The following is a 23,543-nucleotide window of genomic DNA, read 5'->3' as shown; positions in this document are numbered from 1 at the left end:
GGACAGCTGCTAAACGCTGGTAAAATGCTTTGAGGATTCCATTTGCACCTTCTGAGATGATTTCCAGACACATCACCTCAAAATCCATTAAATCCAGCTTTGAATCTCCTCACAGCTCTGTGACTCATCCACATGTAACATTCCCATGTGATTACGACACTCCTTGATCAATCTGAGTGAATTACTTCATGATTGAGCGCCTGAGTCTCCAGAGTGTGGGGCCTGAAATTGTCCTTTATAGATTTGGTATTATATCTGCCGCACTCCTCCTTCTCAGCTCTTTGCCAGATATTCGTATTTTCAATTTCACCTTCTTTGCCTTGTCTTGTCTCCCGATGAGAATGACACTGTTGAATTGTGTGGCCGTACATACAGTATATCTGTGGGGGGAAATTCAGCCCTTTGGCAGATATGGCTCACTTAACGACGGCTGGGTATTAGAGGAAGCTTATATACATGACTCTGCTTTAGTGTTAAAAAGTAATCTGAGCCTGGGAGAAAGCAAATCCCCAATTTTCTCCAGACAACATGGGTTAGATCAGCGACTGCAGGTTCGGTCTGGCCCCATTCATCACACGCCGTGATAGGGCAGGTAAGTGAGTGATAAGGCTTGAAGAATCTTAAAGGACAATGTTGCAGCATGCAGCCAATGCCAATGTGACCTGCTTGTTGAACAGTTTTTTAAGGGGCGTTCAATTCACTGGAGCACTGCTGAGCCTCGCACATCTGCATAAGTTGCTGTCAGATGGGAGATAGCATTGTGAATTGTTAGGTTATCATAGCAGAGGCAGCTTTTGTTTCAGCTGTGCAGAATACTAAGTTTTTTAGATTTACAAACACAGCATTTATCCTGGGGTTAGCTGTTTTTGTTTTTGTTGCTGTTGTGTATATTCTTGTATGGTGATTCATCATCCAGGTCTTCATCCATACACACTTTTTATAACAAGTACAAGTGCCTCACATGCTGCTGCACTTACCCTTAAGATATTTTGTGTATGAAAACAACAAAGATCTCAATGCAAACAACTCTTTTTTCTTTTTCTTTGTTGCAAACACGAAGAGCCTAACCTGTCAGAGAGGAAACGGAGGCTGTGACCGAATTTGAGCTTCTTAGATGTTTAAGATTTAAAAGCCTTTTGGGTAGATATAGTGGAAATAACCCAGGTAGGCAATGTGGTAGAGGTTTAATAATGGAAACTAAGGTCTCTAAGGACAATTCTATCTTTCCGAGCAACAGAGAAAATCCATTACCCCAGTGTTTCTTTGCCTAATGCAACATCTTATTGGTAATTGAAAATCGGAGGTGTGCTGCTGCACACAGATCAAAAGCTGAAGCGTGGAGCGGTGTCCCGTGTGGCATTGTGAGACGACTGGAAACAGAGCCAGAAATATCCTTAAAAGTATAATGATATATAACAGTCCACACATACAGCACTTTCATCAACATCATCCTCCGGGATTTTATAGTGGATGTTAGGTGAAACTGGATGGTCTTCTATTTTAAGATACTTAAGTGAATTTTGCTTTCTCAACTACTATCTGTGGGTTGGCAGAACATTGACCGTCCTTCCAAATATTTGAACTTATCATGATTTTGAGAAATATTAACTTCTTCTTCATTATTTTTGCTAATAATTTCAATTTATACATCCATTTCTCATCGCCAGTTGTCCTTGGGTGATATATCATCTCCTGTTCATATATTAATTTAACTTTTAATTCCTCACTCAATTATTGCTTTGTCTTGCTTGCATTGCAAACATGGTGCATTTGACAACACATACATATTTAGTTTATCAATAAGTTTTAGCTATTATTTTAATGTTTTTGTTGATGTCATTGTTTATTCTTTACTTTCACCTATATTTTTTACTTTTCTGCTTATCTCGTCATTCATGCTGTGTGTTAAAAAAAATCCCAAAACCATGACCTTTGGGTTTTTGAGCTGACTCAGGCTGACAGCTGTTAATGTGATTATAGTGAATACAAAATACAGATAACCTGCATGTAATTGATTGGGTGTTCATTTCCTCCCAAATACACAAAGAAATCACATCACAGTTTCTATTTGAGATACACTACAGTGTCTGTGATGTTGTTACCCTCTGTAATCACGTTTAGAAACCAATTATAGTGTCACCAGAGAGTGATTTTAATGTTCTCATGATCTAAGAAGTTCATTTAAAATATTACAAAGATACCAAAATGTATTCGTTTGTCAATAATGACTTGGTTGTTGATTATTTCTGAATGGCACTTTTATTGATTAACACTCAGCTTTGGATTATTATTATATTCCACGGACTCCTGGGCGCGCTTCCATGTTAACTAATTACTGTAATGCTGTGAGACCTGAAGAGGTGACTCATTGTGCACTGAGAGTTTTTACTGCCATCTTTCCAAAAGCAGACAGACACTGTTATCTGTCTCACTCACGATAACAACAGCTGCATGTATATCTGCTCCAGTCAATGTATTCATCTCTGAAAGTGACATTGCGTTGTGCTGACTCTCTCCTGGGGAATGCTAAGATTAAACATCATGCTCATGCATGGGCAGTGTGTGTGTGTGTGTGTGTGTGTGTGTGAAAACTTCCATATTAAAAGCATCGTAAAGAGCAGATTTTTCACTGCCACCTCACTCATGAAAAATGCACAGCGGCATATTCATTACTTCATTGACCTAACTGAGTGTGACAAGCGGAGAGCAGCAGCAATAGAGGGTAGGAAAGCACTGCTACAATAAAGCCTTCGGCCACTCTCGGAGGACATGGGAGATTTACTTCTGTCTCTGTCTCTGTTTGGATTCTTCCAAGAAGGTGAGAACGCTGCACACAACATGAGACAGAATTCACTTCAGCCCGCTCATTTGCCCTCCAGTCTACAGCATGCACAGTCATCTGCAGTGATCAATTCACTGCCTAAATTTACAGTGTGATGAATATGAGCTATGAGCTATGACTCAGGGCACTTAAGCTATAAATATGATCGTGCATTTGTGTCAGTTTACAAGACATATTGACATAATCTTAGAAATGGATGCATTACAAATTGGACATGAGTGAGTCTGTTTGTATGGCTTGTGTTGAATACCATCCATACAAAGCTAATAATGACTTACATTAGATACATACTGTATATACACTGGCAACCACTTTATAAAAGGGGCACTTGTTCAACTGCTTATTAAGGCAAATGTTTTTTATCAGCCTATCACAATATGGCAGCAACTCAAGGCATGCATACATGGTAAATATGACCTGTCGAAGTTCAAACGTCAAAAGTCAATGGAGATTTAAATGACAGATGGGCTGGTCTGAGAATTTCAGAAACTCTACTGGGATTTTCCCGCACAATTATGTCTGCGGTTTAAAGAGAATGGTCTGAAAGTGGGAGAATTATCAGTGAGCAGCAGTTCTTCACACAAAAGTGCCGTGTTGATGGCAGAGGTCAGAGGAGAATGACCAGACGGGTTCAACCATGTTACAACCAGAGCATACAGAAGACTATCTCTAATGCTCAACATCGAACAGATGGGCTACAGCAGCAGAAAACCCCACAGGACACTTTAATACACATAATACATAAAGAAGTAGCCGGTGAGTGTATTCATAGAAGTGGATTAATTAAGCATCAGACATGAATCAGGCCCTTTTTGTTACTTGCATGGTATATATAATGCTTATAGAAAGAGACAGCTGTTTATAATCCTCATAAAGATCTAAATGCATCAGCAGGTTTCTAATGCATTCATGCTTTACTGCATGTCAATAACATAAACAACTGTAGTCTATATCATTGTCAGTCTCCACTTCTCTCCCCTGCAGTGCAGGAGAATGCTTTTATACAGCTACATCTTCTCTGCCCTCGGTCGATCCATTACCGATGCCATGCAGCAGAATCTCCTCTAGGTCCTGCTTTTCTGATCCTGGGGTGTCATCTTGGGTCACCCTCACCACTGTTTTCTGATTTACAGAAATAATACTCTGCCCAGAGCGGCATCAGGCCATAGTGTCTCCAGCCAGCAGCAACACCACCATAGTGACTTTGCTTTGCTTCAACCTCATGCAGCAACAGTCGCAGCCTCAACGACAGCAGCTGCTGTAACAATGCCTCTTCATCCAGAGCAACAGTTTCTCTCTGATGTATGTGCCATGCCAAATTAATGAATGCTGCCCTCTAGAAATTAGCCTGGTACCATGGGTAAAATGTGAGATTTAAATAATTTCTGAGACTGTGGAGAAGTCTAGAGAATGACAGACACATTGACTGATCACACAGGACTCAGTAACAAGGGCAGTTTTAGTGGTAATGACTCCTCATGCCAGAAATATCTAATGCTGTGGTAGGAATTTAAATTCTTGCAACAATAGTGAAATCCAATGGAACAATGAGGATCCAAAGGAAGGTTTTTATTTTGGAATACAGAGATATATATGGAATGGGAATAATTAATGGATTCTCAACGCAATAAATCATGTGGACTTCTGGACCTGTATTACCTCATTTATTACAAGCATGACAATACAATCAGGATAACTCTCATGAGATCTAAGATTTATGCATCAAATTCTCATCTTTTTTTTCTTTTAATCTGGAGAGTAGTATTCAAAAGAGAGTCAAACAGTCAGCTCAAAAGTGTCATTTGTGTTCTTTTATGGAGGAACATTGTGTGGGAGCTGCACATATTCACCACTCAGGCATCAGAATAACTCTAATTAGGCTATTTTTAACACGACCGCTCTTGGCTGTTTACATTTGCTAATGACGGCCCGGGTAAAAAAAAAAAATCATCCATCAGCTAGCATCACTGTCATCATCAGTGACACATTAATGTGAAGGAAAAGTGCCACCTAACCAGGCTGCCTTCACTGTTTACATGAGGCAAACACATGGACAGTGGCTGCAGTGTGCATACAGGCTACTCCTGTGTCTGTGTGTAAAGTAATTAATATAGAATTATGCACATATAAGTTCTGATAACACTGTTTTTGTGTGTGCTGTGGTCACTACATTGCGGCTCTTTCAAATCAATTTGTGCAGCAAAATACACTCTTTGTTATTGCATGACTTGAATCCATGTGATTTTTGTCCATATACTAATATATACTGTATATTCATAAAATGTCCTGTTTATCGTCCAAAACATTCAGTTATTTCTTCAGGGGTCTCAGGTGTTTCTGAGATATTGAAAAAAGGTTTATATTACAATAGTGTTATTTAAGCTCATAAGGTGTCAACATACCATTTCAACATGGGCTAATTATTATTATTACTATTAATGTTATTATTATATTATAGTAGATTTTTAAAGTGCATCATTCTCAGTCCTGTTTGTGGTCTTATCATCTGACAATTCAGGCTCTGTTACTCCATCTAGTGGTCAGTTGGAAGAAGAGCAGACAACGGCAATCTTCAATTTAATAGTATATAATTTCATTTTCTTTTTTTCATTGAGAAATAAACAATGCGTAACACATCTCAACAAGGATTGTAGGCTTCTCTCAGGAGGGTCACTAAGCCCTGAGGCTTGGGCAAATCTTCTCATTATTATTTGCCACCGAAACCCATTTGTGTTGAATAATATTCCAGCAACAAGAGACACCACTGAATATGGACAAAACATTTTCATTTGGTCAGTGTGATGAATAAGTATTTGTTCTTTGCCAAAAGAAAGCAGCTCAGAGGAAACATTATCAGTCGTGTCTGCTCCTCAGAGGTGAGTCATTTGGTGTGCAACGTCCAAAGCAGATACCAGGGGATGGTTATTAGATTTTTGCTTCCCATTACTGTTGCAAATAGTGAATAAATGTCCACATATTAATTTTATGCCAAGGTATGTGAGGCTGCACACCTCCACAGCAAAGCAGGTCACGTGGCCTCTTAGTAATTTGATCTGAGCAGCAAACAAAACACAGTCTCTGAGAAACCAACACTCACTGCATCATTATACCTGACAGCAGATCTATGACCTCCTCTCTCTCGCTCGCTCTCTCCCTCTCTCTCTCTCTCTCTCTCTCACACACACACACACACACACACACACACACTTGTGCTGCATTCATAGAGAGGACACTCATAGACATATTGCATTCCCTAGCCCCTTATCCTTACCCAAACCATCACAACTAAGCCTAACCTTAACCCTTACCCTTAACCTAACCTAAACCCAGTTGTAACCCTAACCCTAAAACCAAACTTAACCCTTTTTAAGAAGTGACAGAACACGAGGACCAGCCCAAAATGTCCTCACTTTCCCAAAATGTCCTCAGGCCCTTAGGTTTATAAATGTTTTGGTCCTCACAAAGATACTCATTGAAGAACATACACACATAAAACACACACGCACGCACCCCATTTCACCACTGCCAATAATGACTCCATTCACGCCATAATCAGAGGCCTGAACTACAGGTTGTATGTGAATGGTGGCAGAAATGGACTGAGGCCTGGATGTTCAAATTCTCCTTCTGCTAGATTTTTCACCTCGCTGAGCATTTCATCCTGACTCCATCATGGAACATGGCTCTGTTAGGTCTTTGCTGTTATAAACTGAGATCTGGAGCCAAGGTGGACACCTATAGTGCTCATATGTCAATGGAAATCCATTGATTTGCATCATGGGACCTCTGCTCTGTGGACACCTCCAGGGAGAGAGGTCATGACCTGCCACACTCTCCTCTGATGTCTGCGTGAACCTGAGTGAAGACAAGGGCTGGAAGCCGAGGAGAAAACCAGACTTAAGTGGTCTGTCATAATTCATTTCACATGCCATCCATGGTAGCAACACTCAAAAAACAATCATGAAGTATTAAGAGCTGATATTTTTAATCAACTAACTGATTATATCTATATTATACATTTTTACATCATGTCAGGCACAACTTGTTATTGTTGTGTGACACTGTGTGCAGATAACGAGCTGTAAGCTGGCAATTACGTTAATACTGCTTAATGAGCCTTGTATGTTTTTTATTTGTATTTATATTTAATTTGGAATCTTTTTTTTTTTTTTAGTAGTGCTTTTATTGTAGCTTTATGGCTGTTTGAGTCTTTAAATAGAGGAAAAGATTGGGGGATTTGTGTTCCTCTTTCCACTTCCAGCAAATTCTCTGTCTTTGATGAGAAAAATGTGTTAATTTTAAACAAATTATCACAAGCAAACAAAGACTGAGAACATTTTTGGGCTGTAATCAAAGAGAGAAGACAGCTTATAAATGCATTAATAAGCTGCATGCTCTTTACCTCATGACACAAACTCCAGACAGTGGGAGGAAAAAGGGGCAGAAGAACTGTACTGGCTAAGTCCTAAACGAAGCAGTACTGGTTGCTAATACGGAGGATTTAGTTTAGACGTGCGCCCTGTGCGCACATAGCAAACATACCAAAACGGAAAAGTCCGGTAATATTACGCTAATACTACAATTATCTCACAGGTTTATTTCCTTCATAATCATACAGCAAGAATAACTTTAACTCATAATACAGGTAACAAAAACCACAAACCTCGCGGATCCACCTCTTCCAAAAGAGATGTACTGGGTTTGTTTTCACCTTCTCCTTGCGTAAACATCCCTTTTGTTGACCAGTCCTGGTGGGAGAACTGATTTTCCTTTGAGGAGTAGCAGATGGTTTGGCGTCAGCGCCTCAAGGTCGTTGGGGTCCTCCGACAGCCTTGTGATGGGGGCGATCGCATGGAACCCTTCTTCATCCAAGGTTTGCTGACAGAGCACAGAGCACAAAATCTTCCTGATCATCCGTATCATGCGCTCCCAAGTGCCACCGTGATGGGACCCAGCTGGAGGGTTAAAGCTCCACTTGATTCCCTTCTTGGACAAGGCTCTTTCAATGCTGTCATGAGGCTTCTCGCAGCTCTCTTTCTGCACCCACAAAGTTGGTGCCATTGTCAGATCTCAGTTGCGAGACTTGACCTCTTCGACAGATAAACCTACACAATGCGTTGATGCACGAGTCTGTGTGACTTCAATGAACTTCACAATGTCTGAGAATCGTGCTCTTCGACCAGTTTTCTACAGTACCTCACATGCCTTTGTTCTCCACTTGTCTCTGAGTTTATATGGAAGCTTCTGATTCAGAATCTTTATGTTTGCTGGCATGTTAAGTTCCACCAAGTAGGCCGCTGTTATCTTGAACTCATTTCCAAAGTGCTCTTTGAGCAACTTCTAGGTAACAGCACATCCTTTATCTGCAGTCATATGAAGGCAGCTGCCTACAATATCCCTTGGTTGCCCCCTAGTGAATTGTTCAAGATAGTGCAACAGTGTCCTTTACAGCTGGTCTTTGCTTCCACGCAGTGCTCAAACGCTTTCATAAATGTGTTGAACTGCAGAGGATCTCATTCATAAGTTGGAATTTCTCGGCGCAGCAGCAGTTGTGACGTTTGCATCTGAACAAGGAGAGTCGTTATGTCATTCTGTTATTGCAGCAGATTGTAGAGCCCTGCTGTCTGATTCTGGCCTTGCAGGGGTAGAAACACTTGTTGGCCTAGAGTGGGTTGGAAGGGTTGAAAGCTTTGACTGAAAATTGTCTTTGATTGTAACTGAGGGGGTTGAGAACTTTGACTGACAGTTGGCTTTGGTTGTGATGCAAAATGAGTGGATAAAGACATTGAAACGGCAACTTGTTTTTTCACCAACTTTGGCATGATAGTTGGCGTAACCAATGGCAAAGCATTGCTTTGCAGTGGTAGAGATGCATGCTGCTGTGAGGGTGGAGCCACAAATATTGAGTTTGCTCAGTTTGAGTTTGACCCGGCACATCATCCTCATCACCCTGATCATCACCCACTTTTGTAGCTGGACAAGCTTTAGTGTCAGACAACCATTGATTTGTACCCACATTAAACTCATTGATATTCAACATTTCAGCTTGGTACCATATTTCATGTTTGTTTGCTTCATCAGTAGGCAATAAACCCAATAAAGATGTATGTACCGGTTATATTTTGTCACACAACTCATTGAACATGCTAAATTCATTTTCAGCCATTTATAATATCAGCGCTGATCAACACATACCCCAATCGAGCGTTGGCCGGCTGTGATGAATGGTGACCCGGTGTGATGAGGTTGGTATTCCGCTGCCCCTGTAGCTGGCTCCGGTACAGCTCCAATTAGCGATCGGCAACTCCAAACATTTGCCCACCTCACATCCGTAGTTTCCGAATGAACGCGTAAATCCACATTGTAACAGATCCGCGTCCACATCGGGATCTAACAACGTGACAGGCGGAGATACTCTTCTCCAAATCGAAGCAGTTTTTCGGAGGATTTAGTTTAGACGTGCGCCATGTGCGCTCGAACATAGCAAAACGGAAAGTCCGGTAATATTACAATTATCTCGCAGGTTTATTTCCTTCATAATCATACAGCAGGAATAACTTAAACTCATAATACAGGTAACAAAAACAACAAACGAAAATCACAAAAGCACGAAGGCACAGAGGCACAGTCGAAAAACTGTTTGCTTCCCAAATCAGCAACACCTGTGTTTGGTTTCCCTTGGTTAAATGGCATAACTTGGCTTACTCGAGGTCAACTGAGCCACGCAGTAAATACAGCCCCCTACAAGAAACTAAGGCTGAATTAATCTCGGTCTTGCCTTGTGGTAAATCTGTGCAAAATTATGGATCCCAATTTGCCTTTATTTACTTTCCTATTGTGCTGTTATCTCCTAAGGTCCTTCCTCACAGCAAACATCTGCTTAAGTGGCAACAAACCACATCTGACCCTCAAAACCACAGGTGAGTGATGACTGAATTTGCAGAAGAACAAAATACACTCATATGTAAACTATTGTAATATGTATAAATATGAGTTTATATATACTGCTTAAAAAATGAAGAGATTTAGGAACACCTAAATTATTAATTGTATAATGCACCATCCCGATAATTACACAGAATAAAGTGCTCCATTAATTATTTTGAGCGCTGTACATTCATCCCCAAGGATTTTTGTTTTAATTTCCCTTACATTTTTCTCTTACTCTCAGAGCATAAAAAACAGCCACTGATTTATACATCCAGCCTGCAGTGTATATACACTGTAGACATTTGATCAAACTGAAGTCGAATTGGATTCTGGTAAATTAAAAACTTCACTATCATAGCCCATATTGAGTCTGACAAATATGATAATAAGAGAAGCTCACACACAAACGTTCCTCCCTGTGGGTCTCACAGCACAGGTTCAAATCCTCAGCCAACTTTTATGTGGGCAGATGTTCACTGCGAGAACATAATCATGCTTTATTGTTTTGTTTCAAACTCAGCTAATTGAAGTAATCACAAGTGCCCAGACATACGTTGTTATGGCTCAGGAGAGGCTCTACACCACAGAGTGGAGGCTTGATGGATGCCTGTATTCAAACTGTCTGACTCGTAGGAGGAGAGTGTTGCTCACTGTGTGACTGACTCATTTCTGATCCTGTCGGTTGCTGTTGTTGTCAGTCTACCCTGTTCCACAATGACATATCAACTACCGGGAAGATTAATAATCCTGCGAGTGTGACACAGCGTTACCTCAAGATGCTGTGAGATTGAGAAGAAAAAAGTTTCACATATCCTGTGAAGAATCTCAGTCTTGATTCATAGTTCCCCAAGGGAATTAGAACTGAGATGAATTTATGCAGAATACTGAAATCATTTGTTAGATCAGATTGGTTTTATGTTGTTATTGGCAATGTAGCATACAGTCTGTTTTGTGTGTGTGTGTGGGTGTGGCTGGGGGTGTGGCTGGCAGCTCCCATGGCAACTGACAAGGCATACCTGGTTCCAATTCCTCATCAACCTCCTATTAAAGTGTGGTCATCACTCCACCAGTCTGTCAGACAATTCTGTCAAGTCTGGTAATGCCGTGTCACTCTGTCAACTTTTAGTTCCATATCTTTGAATGTTTCTTGAATTTGTTTTGTAATTGCTACTTTTGTTTTCTCATACTGCTTTGGTCTTGCCTTGTTATGTCTTTTGTGCTATTTCCACAGCAAACCAATCAGCTCCATGCCTCTCATTTTATGTTGGACAATAATGTTCACTGATTTATTTTCTTATCATGTCTCTGCTTTGGGGAACCTCACCACAAAAACATGCATATACCTTTACAGTTAATAATAGTTCATATTATTTAAAACAGGAACTTTTCTGCTTCCACCTCCCTGTCCCAAGAGTGTCAGGGAATTATTGTAAACTTCAATCCCCTCATTTTGCAAAATAAACTCAAGTTTTAAAAAGCCATACACATTTTTACTGCACCTGTTGTGCCACAGTAGAAACATGGCAGTAGCAAAGCACGGCCTTTAAGCATTATTCACCTGCAAGCTTTCAGTTTCTGCCAAAAAACTCCTAAATGTGGAGCTTGAATTACTCCTCAGTGAAATCACACGGGCTAACAGTTACTCTCTTTTACGCCTCAGAAGAGAAAATCCTCCCTTTTTAATGAACGTTGTGGTTTGTGTTTAGAGGATGTTTAAGAAGTCCAACTAGAACCAACCATGGAAAACCATGGAAAATGAAAAGTGACAAACACTACCAAGGCTGGAGCACAGTTGTCTGTTTTTCCTCTAGTTGTGGGCTCGCACATGTTTAAACTCATTCCCACAACTCTTTGGTCTGTGCTGAGCTAATGTTTTTAAAAATGCACTAATCCTCTCAAAGACCTGCATCAGTCCTTAATTCCATAGAGAATTAAGAAAGGCATATACATTCTGATGGTATTCCTCATTTTAATACAAAACCAAAACATGCCTGTATCCTTTAGGTGACTGTTACTGTCTGATTATGTATTTTAAGGAACAATTTGGATTTGTGAATAGGCGTAAAATATAGAATTGCTCCTCAATCTCTTAGATCATTGTGATAAATGACATACTGATGAATAAACAACAACAACAACAACAACCGAAAACAGTCAGATTAGGTGTGCCGGTCGGATTGCACATACCATTGAAAACTCTGCATCAGGCCTACACACTATACAGTATGTGTGATACTATGGACAGGTACGAGTAAAGAATCAGACTCTTTCTTAATGAAGATGCCTGATAAAATGTTGTTGTCCTCTTCAAATCTACAGGAGCAGAAGAGAGACGTCAGCAGCTCCAGCTGAGGAATCATGCCAAGAAAACCCATACCATTGTAATTTCCCACGACCAGTGAAAAAAAACAACTGTTTATTGCTGATCTACAGTGATCACCAGTGACCTACAGTGACCCTGCATCCTAGTCATTTTCAGCTGCAGCTGATGGTCAGCCAAGGTCAACTTAAATCCCACTGCACAAGTTGGCATGAGCTCATGAATACTATCCTCAGGCCTGTGGGACTTCATTAATCCCCAAAGGGGAAATTAGTTGTGTTACAGCAGTGGAATAATGAATAGATAATAACAAATCCAAGATGAAATGCATAACCATGTAAGCCACATTTTAAACATAAAGTCAGCGATAGTGGTGGGGAGGCAGTTCCTATACTGTTATTTAGCTTTATGGCTGTTGGCACAAAGGGGCGTCTGAAACAAGCCTTTGTCTAAAAGTGCTCCTCCTTTGCCAGAGCTCCTCGGGGGATGCAAGCGGCAATCTTAGATCCTGTTTATCTTCTCCTTTGTCACCTCTGAACTGTCCAGCACAGCTCTGGGCTGACCACAGTGCTGGCTTTCCTCACAGAGAGGCAGCCTATAAGTTAGACGCTGCAGCATTTGCCCCAGCTTTCTGTTCACTCCACTGACTGAATCTGCACAGTATGTTGGAATGAAACCAATTAAGGAGCAAAATGGATTATTGCTGTTGTGTTGCAGCGCAACGGGCCAATCTCTGAATTGCCATCAGTCATTTTTTGTCTTTGTTCAATAAATTACACACAACTATGCTGTTTAATAAAATCATCTGTTATCTATCCTGTTTGTATTATGTTAATTTCACACTGAATTCTCCCAGTACTTTACTTATAAACTATCACTGTGCACATGATTTAAGACCCTGAATAAAAAAATATTATAAATGTCCACCTGGGGGCGATCTAATGCCCTGCACGAACAACATGCCTCAGGTTATAGTCACACTTCACCATACAGCTGCTCCAGTGTTTTACTGCCATTCCTTTGAAAAAAATGCAGCTCAGAGTATCATCATAAATGCTTTGAAATATTAAAGTGAGTCATATTTAAGTTATGTTTTCAAAGGTGTTTGAATAATTGAACACCTTTGGTACATTTTAAAGCTGCATGAAAGATATTTAAATAAGCTTAAAAAAATATTTGAAGTAAATAGTGGCAAAGTTAAACCTATCTTAGGTTAAATAGCTAGGTGAGCAAAGAGAGAGAGAGAGTAAATCTTTTTTCTTCCCGCAATAGAGGGATCGAAATGGAAACAATGTAAGGGAACTAATGATACTTAAATCAAAGGGATTTATTAAGAACACAATTAGAAAGATTGAAAACACTTGTTATTTCATTTAAGATGAGCATATGAGATGATAAGAAAAGAGAAAGAAGAAAAAGACAAAAGATAATAATCTTTCAATAGTGTTTTATTTTATTTTTATCTTCTTCTGTCTGTCCTTACTTTCTACAGCATCATTTTTTTTAAAAAATGTTTTATTTTTGTTAAACAATGGGTTTCATTCCTGGAACTGACAGGATAGAAATCTTGGGAAAAAATAGATTAAAAAAATATAATGAATGTAAAATGTACAAGGTACTGAAACAGTCAGGTTAACTTTATCAGTTTCCTGAGGTGATAAGTGCGCTGACATCCCTTTGCTCTGGGAGCGTTGGCTGTCTGTTAAGGAGGCGTAAACCTGTTTCCTAGTTGGGCCTCATCTGAGTGAAGTTTACTGGCTTTTGGAGCAGGCATCTCCAGATGGCTGAATCCAGAGCAGCTCGTGGTAATCGTGGTTTTTCACAACCCAGATCCATTTTCCTGGTGCCAAACACCACCAAACACAGCCTGAGATCTGTTTCCTCTGCTGATTAGACTGGCCTCCCATGTTTTTCCCCCAAAACGGAAAAAACGTCTGCTGCAACGGTCACATGTCTTTGGGATTTTTGCTACTTCAGTGTAGTCTCATTCTCAGATATTTGCCATTATTGGACTTTTACTTTATCTAAGATAATTACTAATTGAATGAAAGTAATGTCCTGTTGTAACAACTTCCTCAGACCTACACTTCCCCGTCTCATGCACGGACACACACAAGGAGACTTATTAGACAAAGCAGATGAGAAAGTTTTGAAGGTGTCGGCTGCCTTATTGCTATCCTATCTGTTTGTATGAATACGTCTATAATGATGTGATGTCAGTGACTGATTCACAGCGAGTTGGAGAATAATGAGATGCCTCATTATCATAATTTCCCTGATTTAGATGGGTGGTTTTCTAACTCCGGGTAGTGAGTGCTTGCATTGTACTCTTAAACATTAATTCACCCGCTTACTGGCTGTGTGTGTGTGTGTGTATAAAGCTCACAAATTGTGTGTCTATCATAGAGGGTAAAAAAAAGGGCAAAAACAGAAACACTGTTGAGAGAATTCAGGAGTTTCAGCACTAATGTTAAATATATAGCAGTTTAAAGTGCTGTGTATATAATACATATGGTATTATTTGTATTTAATCATGGTGATTTGCTCACATATTAGATACGGTCTGCATTTTGGCATCATAGTGTGTTTTTTTTTCCTGTGTGACTCTAATGCAAATTGACATTATGAAGAGTCTGCCAGGCTACAGCTTTATGTCTGTGGTTTGTTCAGCTTCGCGCTTAGACAGGAAATAGGGATGAGATGGTTTTCCTGTTTCTCTTCATCTATATTTTGTTTCTGATTGACATTTCTTAAGGATGGGTGTTTGAAAACACTTGTGATTTCAGCAGGAGTTGAGGTTGTGCGACTCGTTAATCACGTCTCGATTACCACACTGATGCTAAATACATCCTTGTTGTAGTCTTTACAAACCTTAGTGAACCTCCAAAAATGGTGGGCATAAACAGTTTCCACAGCACAACTCGCATTTACTGTGTCTCTTTACGGTCTCATCAGACTTTGTAAACATCCCGTCAGAGCTGCAGGGTTTTCACAGGCTGTATCCCACTCATTTCAAAGGTAGTGACTTGATACTCAAAAGTGAAAGTAACTGCAAACTACAAACATTGTGATGGAATGACACCGACCACCAAACACCTGTCAACATGATGTACTGATCACACCCATGTAAGCCATCATATTAATGTGGATAAGATGTGATGTCAGTGACTGATTCAGGGTGAGCTGGGGGGGATGATGGGGGTTGGCTCAGCAGAGCTTTATCAATAGCACCAACAAATCTTGTATTTCAGCCGTACACCAACCTCTGTTCAACTGCTTACTAATACAAATATGGAATCAGCCAATCGCCCGGCAGCAACTCTGTGTATTTTGGCATGTAAACATGGTCAAGGCGACGTATGGGGATGAAAAATATCTATAAATGTTGCATGGTTGTTGATGCCAGAGAGGCTGGTCTGAGTGTTTGAGAAAGTGCTGATCTACTGGGATTTTCAGCTCTGACTTTTAAAGAGAATAGTCTGAAAAAGAGAATACATCCACTGAGCTGCAGTTCTCTGGGCAAAAATACCAGAAGACAGGAGAATGACCAGACTGGTTTGAGATAATAACAATACTACTACTACTACTACTACTACTACTACACTGTAAAACGCTACAGCCCCTTTTAGTTATGTCAAATTAATACTTCTATTTAACTCAAAGAGCTCTGACAAGTTTTGGATTTTAAACTTAAGTTTGCACGTTTTCTGAATTTAAACTTTAAGTTCTATGTTGTGTTGACAATTGATGATCTTGATGTGTTCACTTAACTAGAATTTCTGAGTTATGATTAAATTGTGCGTGGGTGGTGAAAAGGGCGGGCTTTCATTGAGCAGGGGTGAGGGGGGATGGCAGGTGGCAAGATGGAAAAAAAAAGCAGCTATTACTTTTAATCTTGAAAGAAAATCGTCTTTAAACCATGGCAAAGTTTAAAGGTATATAAAATGACCTGTCTGCACATACAGCTAAGTTTTGTGTTCACAATTATGAATCTATAATCTATAAATATAGAAAAAAAGTGGTAAACAAAAGAGGACTACTTTCCATGGCGGATGGATAATATGCAGCGCTACCTGATAACAACCTGTGAATAGTGGCGGACTCATTTTCTCATCGAGTTGGAGCAGCAGGACCCCTAAAGGAGAGGAACTTTCCTACTGATTTACCTTACCGAAGGTGAGTTTTTATATATATCTTTTGATAAAGTATGTGTAAATCAATCTTAATGTTGTTTAAAATGATGTTTGAATGTAGATTTTAGTTTTTAACTGTAGCTGAAAACTTAATTGAAGTCGATAATAAGCTAACTACCGTGACCTTGTTAGACTCATTGTGGGCAAATTTCCTTAACCGCGCCTTTTCTAAAAAAGTACATAATTCAAAAACATTAACCAATTAGGTCCGTTTTTATATATATTTAATATGTCTGGTTTTTAGCTAGACGGAGAGATGAGACCTTCATTTGGTCAGACCTTCGTTTAATTTTAATTTTTTTTTTCCAATGTAAACCTGTGTTGTCAGTTAAACACGTAATTAGCGGCGTAAAAGCAAACCTCATTTTAACGGCGGCAATTTTTTTTATCGCGATATCAACGTTCCTTTTGGCCGAGCAAAATGTGTAGTTTTTTCACATACTGTTGCAACAACTAGTAACGTTAAAAAAACTACAACACCACACCGGATATAGCTAGACCGGAAGAAGTAGTAGGTGAACGTTACGCTTTGAGTGGATGACAGCGCTCCTCCGTCTCCAAGCGGGCTCTGCGTATCCAACACAGCCTGGATCATTTCTCACCGCACTCCCTACATCCAAGTTATGATGTATGCAGTGTTATCAACTAAGCTGGCTGACCCCCCCAAACCGTAGTAAGGATACGTCCAAAGACCGCTAGCTCCTTTAGCTCGGGTTAGCTCGTTACGGCAACAACACACTAAATCACGGGACTTTGTCTGCGTTGAAGAACTGCACTTTATTCACAGCACTGCAGGGTGATACACAGCCCCTCTTATTATTGTGCGGCTCGCACAATAAGAGGAATAACTCAAAAATATGCAGGGTGACAGAGATATTCACCTGCGGCTGGCTAATGTATGTCTGATATCATGTATGTATATGTGCTATGTAATGTCTCTTCGTAGAATAAGATGTGTAATAATAATTAATCTAAAATAATATTTTGACACATTTTGGCTTGAACAAATATTGCGTCTCCTGCAATTTGAAATTGCAGTAAGCTGTATTGCTATTTCAATAACATTTGTATTAATTGTTCAGCCCTACACTACAGTATATGCCAATATTGTTTAAAATAAAAAAAACATTTGCAGAAAGTAAGCTGATCCACTTTTCTATGTTGATAAGAGCTTTGAAATGAGAAAAATAATGGGACAAAAATAAATCAAGGGACATTTAGAATAGATAAAAAATGTGTGATTAATTGCGAGTTAACAATGACATTAATGTGATTAATCGCAATTAAATATTTTTATTTTGACAACACTAGTAATCACCTGATGTTTCCGTCAGTCACTATTGAATTAAAACGAATGTTGCTGTAGACTAAACTGGTTCCGTCTGTTGACGTGTGTCTTAGCCAGCAGAAAAAGGGTGTATGAGGAGGGTCAGTGATGCTGTGGGACTGGTAGTCACACTCATGATATAGTTAAGGATTTTACATTACATTTTAATTTAAATCAGTCTATTGTCTCCGTCACCAACAGCAACACTGCATAAAACAAAAGTAAATGTGTTGATAATTTTGTGTAATATGCCTACAGATAAACAATTAATATATGTTTTTCCCAATTTTCAGATATCTGCAAAAATGGGCATTTAATGAAGTGGAAATGTAAGTTTTGTCCATTTTTCAGTGCGCAAGGAGCCTTTAATGTATTTTCATTGTCTTTATAAAGCTTTATGCAGCTCCAATTTCTTTCTCTCATGCCCCCTTTTCTGTATTTTGTCATTTGTTTCAGCTGAGTGCTGAGTTCGACAGAGTTGTCACCAAAAACCTGCTGGAGTCATTTCTGGAAGGACTAGATGCCACAATGGCAAGTCTGTTGGAGCTCTACAAAGCTGGGGTGGCATCAAAGAGGAGGTCAAACCTGAGCAGTGTTCTACAGTGTCTTCAACAGGAGGTATAGACTGTTCAGGAAAACAAATCTATTTTCTTATAAGTATGTACCAAAATAAGATGATTATAGAGGATTCTATTGCATTTACATACTCTTGCCTTTTTTGTGTAGGACACAAACCAACACAAAAGAACAGCTGCCTTACTTGGTCGTTCGCACTATCTGGCTGAGGATTCGTCAGATGTAATCAGGATGTGTGATGTAAGTCAATGTATTTACTAGGGCTGGAGAAATTACTCGATTAATAAATTAATCTTCATCTACTTTGATAATTGATTAATCGGTTTGAGTATTTTTCTTTAAATAAGAAAAAATACGTTTTCTGATTTTTCAGCTTCTTAAATGTGAATATCCACTGGGAATATAATTTCCAGGTTTGAAGAACACTGATCAACATTTTCAATGTTTACTGACATTTTATTGATGAAACAACGATTAATCAAGAATTTTGAAAATAGTTGTTATTTGCAGCCCTAGTCTTTTATACAGATTTTTTTTGCCATAATTAAAATATATACAATATTCCAACTACCAAGGACTAATCTGAAACTGTCAGTCTTTAACATATTTAACAAAATCTTCTACACAGAATTTACAGTAATAAAATGGAGGACTAGCCTGGCTAATGTCAGACTATCTCAATCTTATTTGAGATTGAGTATTAGTGCAGACCTTGTCAGAATAAAGGTTCAACCACTGTTCAGCATCAGTACATGTTATACAAAACAGTACAATTTAAGAAAGATGCAGCAACCTGGCCCTCAATAGGCTGTATTAAAGGGGGTTATGTCTGTAAAATTTTTAAGTATTGATAAAATAATGAGATGTCACAACTGTTCTATCAGTATATTTTGATGTTCATAAAAATGAAAAAAAACATGTTTTCCTTTATGAGACTTTAATTGTCTTTATCTTCGTCATCAGGCTCATGGAGAAACCCTTGATGAGAGGAATGCAGGTTGGACTGTTAATTGGACATGAGGAATCTGCACGGTGCATTTGCTCTCAAAATCTTCAACGTGGCTGTGGTGGTATAAGAGACAATCATTCTTCATGACCTACAGGATGTGCCCACAGGCTTCGCCATGCTGATGGGAGCAACATACTGCCTGAACCTCCAGTACCCACACCACATTGGGCCAAATTATAATGTGGAAATGTATGATACTTAACAACTTGTCTTTGGTGTGGTTTAGACATTTTGGCTGGTTAGGGTTAGCACAGCTGTTTTTTAAGCTGCTGTTTAACGTGGTTCAAATAAATGACTGCAAGAGCTGCAAGAGTCGATTGTGATTATTTCAAATCATTAAGCTTGATAGCATCAGTCAAAATAAAATAGACATTCAAATTAAAACAAATATGAAATTAAAATTTTCTTAACTTGATAGGACAAGTTGTGTCAATATAAAATAGTTGTATCAACTTGAAATTGTAATTTATTATAATGCAGAAAGTGACTTTTAAATCTCTGTAAATACAGGATATTTATTTGTTTGAACTTGCTGTAACGGGTTGAACCACAAAGCGATTGAAAGTTGAATCAACTTTATAACTAATAGAAGAATGTTGAGATAACTATACCACTGCACTTTACTCAACTTTATTAACTTGAGTTTATTAGTCAAAACAAGGATAATGCTTAAGTTGAGTTGAATTGCAATTCTAAGGCAGCAGGTGAACTTCCGTTTGCAAGTTGAACAGACTAAAAATGTCTTACAGTGTACCACTACTACTACTACTAATAATAATAATGAGTGGAAGCACTTAAAATCTGGAAGCAGATGGGCTTCAGCAGCAGAAGATCACACCAGATGCCACTGTGTGTCTGGTGTGAGTAAAATTTTACAATAGAGAACACAATTTTGCATCTGCTCTGGAGGTACGGGCTCACAGCTTAGCAGTGACGGCACACGGCAGCACTGCAGTGTTTCTGTCTGTTGTGAGGACATGGGGTTTATTTGATGGAAAATCTACAGACTGTACTCTTTCTTTTTGGCTTGTTATCTGCAAACACAATGTTTAATAAGAATCTATTAATGTGATTTGACTTGATGTACTTGAGCCAGTGTTACTCCATTATCAAATAAAGAGGGGACCTGACGTTGCAATTATCTTAAACATTCATGACATTGTTTAGATGTTTTATATAAGATGTAAACATATAGATTGATGTTATGGATGTAATGTTTCTGTATAATGAACATGAAGCCACATTGAGCAGCTGAATTTGACCCAACTTCCACAGAAAAAACATCAAAGTGAGAAAGGAAATATTATGTATTACTAGCCAGTGTGTTGTCATTTGTGTTTTATTTTACTTGGTGCATTTATCTGTCTTGGCCAAGTCTCTCTTGAAAAAGAGTCTTTAATCTAATATATATATATATATATATATATATACATACAGGGTAACAAAACAAGTCAATGAGACAACAATTCCATGATTCCACATAATGTCCAGACATAATCAAAGTAGTTCTTTTGTTATTGTTTTGATTGAGATTGGAAGAAATGACATACTGTGTGTTTAACCAGCACGTACAGCAGTAGCCGATGACTCAGCTGTCTGTAGTTTCATATTCAGCTTACATATTTCAGAGTGGCATCAGTCTCCTCATTGAACTCTCAGCAATGACAGCGAGTAAATGTATTCTTCAAAATGCTGAACTGTTGCTTCATTGTACCCAAGATGTTGTTTGCTGTTGTGTGTAAGACCAATAAAACTGAGTAAACCCTCCTCACAGCAATCATAACTCTATTTGTTAAAAAAAAAAAAAAAAAAAAAAGAAGCCTCCCCTCCTCCGTCTCCTCTGCCTCTGATTTTCCAGCCTGTGGTCTGCATCTCATCAGCGGCTCTTTTTCACAAACAGGCTCACAAACATCATGATTGATTCAGCCACTATCCTCCAGGATCTCTCAATGCCTGCCTGGGCCGGAGATTAATTTCCTTTTCCTCATCTTAATTTTTACTCATCGCCTCTGTATAAAAAGGCTAAATGTCAAGCATGCCTGACTCCTTCTAGTGACACGTCTATTCCAGCAGATAATTACCATAAGGAAATTGATGCTTTAGTGTGCAGAGGGGAATTTAATTTACTCTGACATCCTCACAGTATAATGCATTCCTAAAGAAAGAGAGTTTTTCAGTTTGCAATTGACTTTTTAGATAAATTGGACTATTTAATGTGATTATCAGTCTTGAACGTCTTTGACTTTTTAAGGTGTTGAAACCAATTAAGGGTTACATGCTGCTCATGCTACCAAACGTGAAACAGTGAATACTGCTTAAAGATCCATGAAATAAGAATCAGCCGGGGCCTATTGTTCAGTTGTTGAGCTGCTACATTTCCTGATGATGTTTTGAGACTCGCCATAATGATATTAATTACAGCAACATCAGGGTGTGGATGAACCTGAGGGAGCAGAGGGTTGTGTTCGGTGTGATTTGGAGCTGTGAGTTGCAGGGCTGCATGTGCAGAATAATCTTAAATACTGCAGAATGAAGTCATTTTTATAAACTCTTAAGCATCTGCAGGCATGTACACATTACCAGAAATGATGTACAGTTAAGGATGAAGTTATTAGTTATTAGTTATTATGATAATTTTATATCATTTTTAACACAGCTTTTTCAAACAGCGTAGTTTTATTTTGGATCCTTCCATTATTTGACTTGACACACTGGAACTAGGAATCTCGTGAAAGTGGAAAGAATCATGAAGAAAGAAAGATTTTGAAAGAAAACCTGAAGCAGTCGGCAGCAAAACTGTGTCTGGGTTGTTGCTTTGTCTTCCGCTACGACAGCGACCCGAAACATACGTCTCTCCTGGTGAAGAACTATCTCGAGAGGACCAAAATGAATGTAATTGACTGGCCTGCACAAAGTCCTGACTTAAATCTCATTGAAAATCCTTGGGGTGAACAGAAAACACAGTTCCACGCCAGAAGGCCATCAAATCTGGAGGAGCTTGAGAAATTCGCCAAAGAAGAATGGGCTGGGAAACTACAACAAACTGTTATCCAGCAAAAAGGATACACAATTGACTATTAACATCAGGGGGGCAAATCATTTTGACCCTGGTAGTTTTTTTGTGGAATAATGCCATTTCTGTGTGAATAATGGAAGCATCCAAAATAAATACATGTGGTAGTGGAGTCAGAGTACTGATCTCGCTTTTCGAGTCATTTCAAGTATTGACTGAGTTGTTGTGCTCACAGTGTTTTTGCCTCTTAGACGCACAGAGAGTGAAGCTGCTGTGTCACTGAAGGCGGCTGTATCTCTGCTTCATTGAAGACCCCAAGCATGATTGGACACCTCTGCGTTCTCTGATAGCACAGAGTCATGTTACAGTCCCAGCATTCCTTCTCTGTGGCCTCAGGAGCCTCCCCATCCTGCAGCTTTTTAATCGCCGCAGGTTCTGAACTGAGAGATGTGGGAGTGTCAGCTGCAATGGTTTGAGGAAGTCAGCGAGCATTGCTGCAATCCATATTATGGTTGTGAAGACACAACTCTCCTGCCCAAAGTTCCTCCTTTTGCAACCAACTGCCTGAATGTTATGCTTCTTAGGAGATAAGGGCAACGAAAGGTGACTCAGCAATCCAACCCAGACAGCGTCTCCTGAGATAAGGGCGGCCTGAGGGGCCTGAGGACAGTGGGATACTGGGATAAACAGTCATGAGGTACAACCACCACCATATAAACTCCTGTCACTTAATCAGCATTGAATATATTCATTGCAAGAGGAAAGAGTGTGTTAATAGTACAGCTTTATGTTAAACGACAGAGCCACAGCAGATACTCATAAGAGATAATAAAACCGGACATGTCTGAGTTAGCCAAACCAGACATATAACTCATCATTTATTTAGAATTGCCATCAATATTAATCCACAATTTATATTTATTTTAATAATTTCAGACAATATGTGGGCACCCGTCATTATCGGAAATTCAAATTGAGCAAGAGCATGACCGTAAGATTGGCCTGATATGAAAAGTGGACTGTAGTTATTTAACAGTTTGAATATAGGGACTGATTTTCTGCGGTGTGGTGCTGTCAGGTAAATTAATGATTCACTCCAAAAAATCCAGATAAATGACGTGCTACTCAGTTCCAAGACATTTAAACAGTTTGGATATTTAAATATTTCTGGTGGTGGACGTCATAGCATGAATTTTCAATTAAAAATGTTTAATTGTATCTAAAAATTGCATTTGGTCTGTGACACAATACAATAATAAGAAACTTGAGACTCCACATTAAACATCTGCATGAGCGTTATGGTTATAAATATATTGGGTCAGAGCAGGAGAGG

The 23,543-nt window shown here is 39.1% G+C and overlaps 1 long non-coding RNA gene across 1 annotated transcript; it reads left to right on the top strand.

Annotated features, from left to right (window-relative positions):
• Nucleotides 1–16,104: 16,104 nt before the first annotated feature.
• Nucleotides 16,105–19,502, top strand: LOC131474216 (uncharacterized). The gene is made up of 5 exons (XR_009242269.1): nucleotides 16,105–16,268; nucleotides 17,906–17,941; nucleotides 18,069–18,230; nucleotides 18,339–18,428; nucleotides 19,152–19,502. It is a non-coding gene; the product is annotated as an uncharacterized LOC131474216 (long non-coding RNA).
• The last annotated feature ends 4,041 nt before the right edge of the window (nucleotides 19,503–23,543 follow it).

This window comes from Solea solea, chromosome 15, assembly GCF_958295425.1.
Source record: "Solea solea chromosome 15, fSolSol10.1, whole genome shotgun sequence".
Taxonomy (NCBI): Eukaryota; Metazoa; Chordata; class Actinopteri; order Pleuronectiformes; family Soleidae; genus Solea; species Solea solea.
Note: the sequence above shows the minus strand (reverse complement) of the source record. Positions and strands in the feature narration are given on the sequence as shown.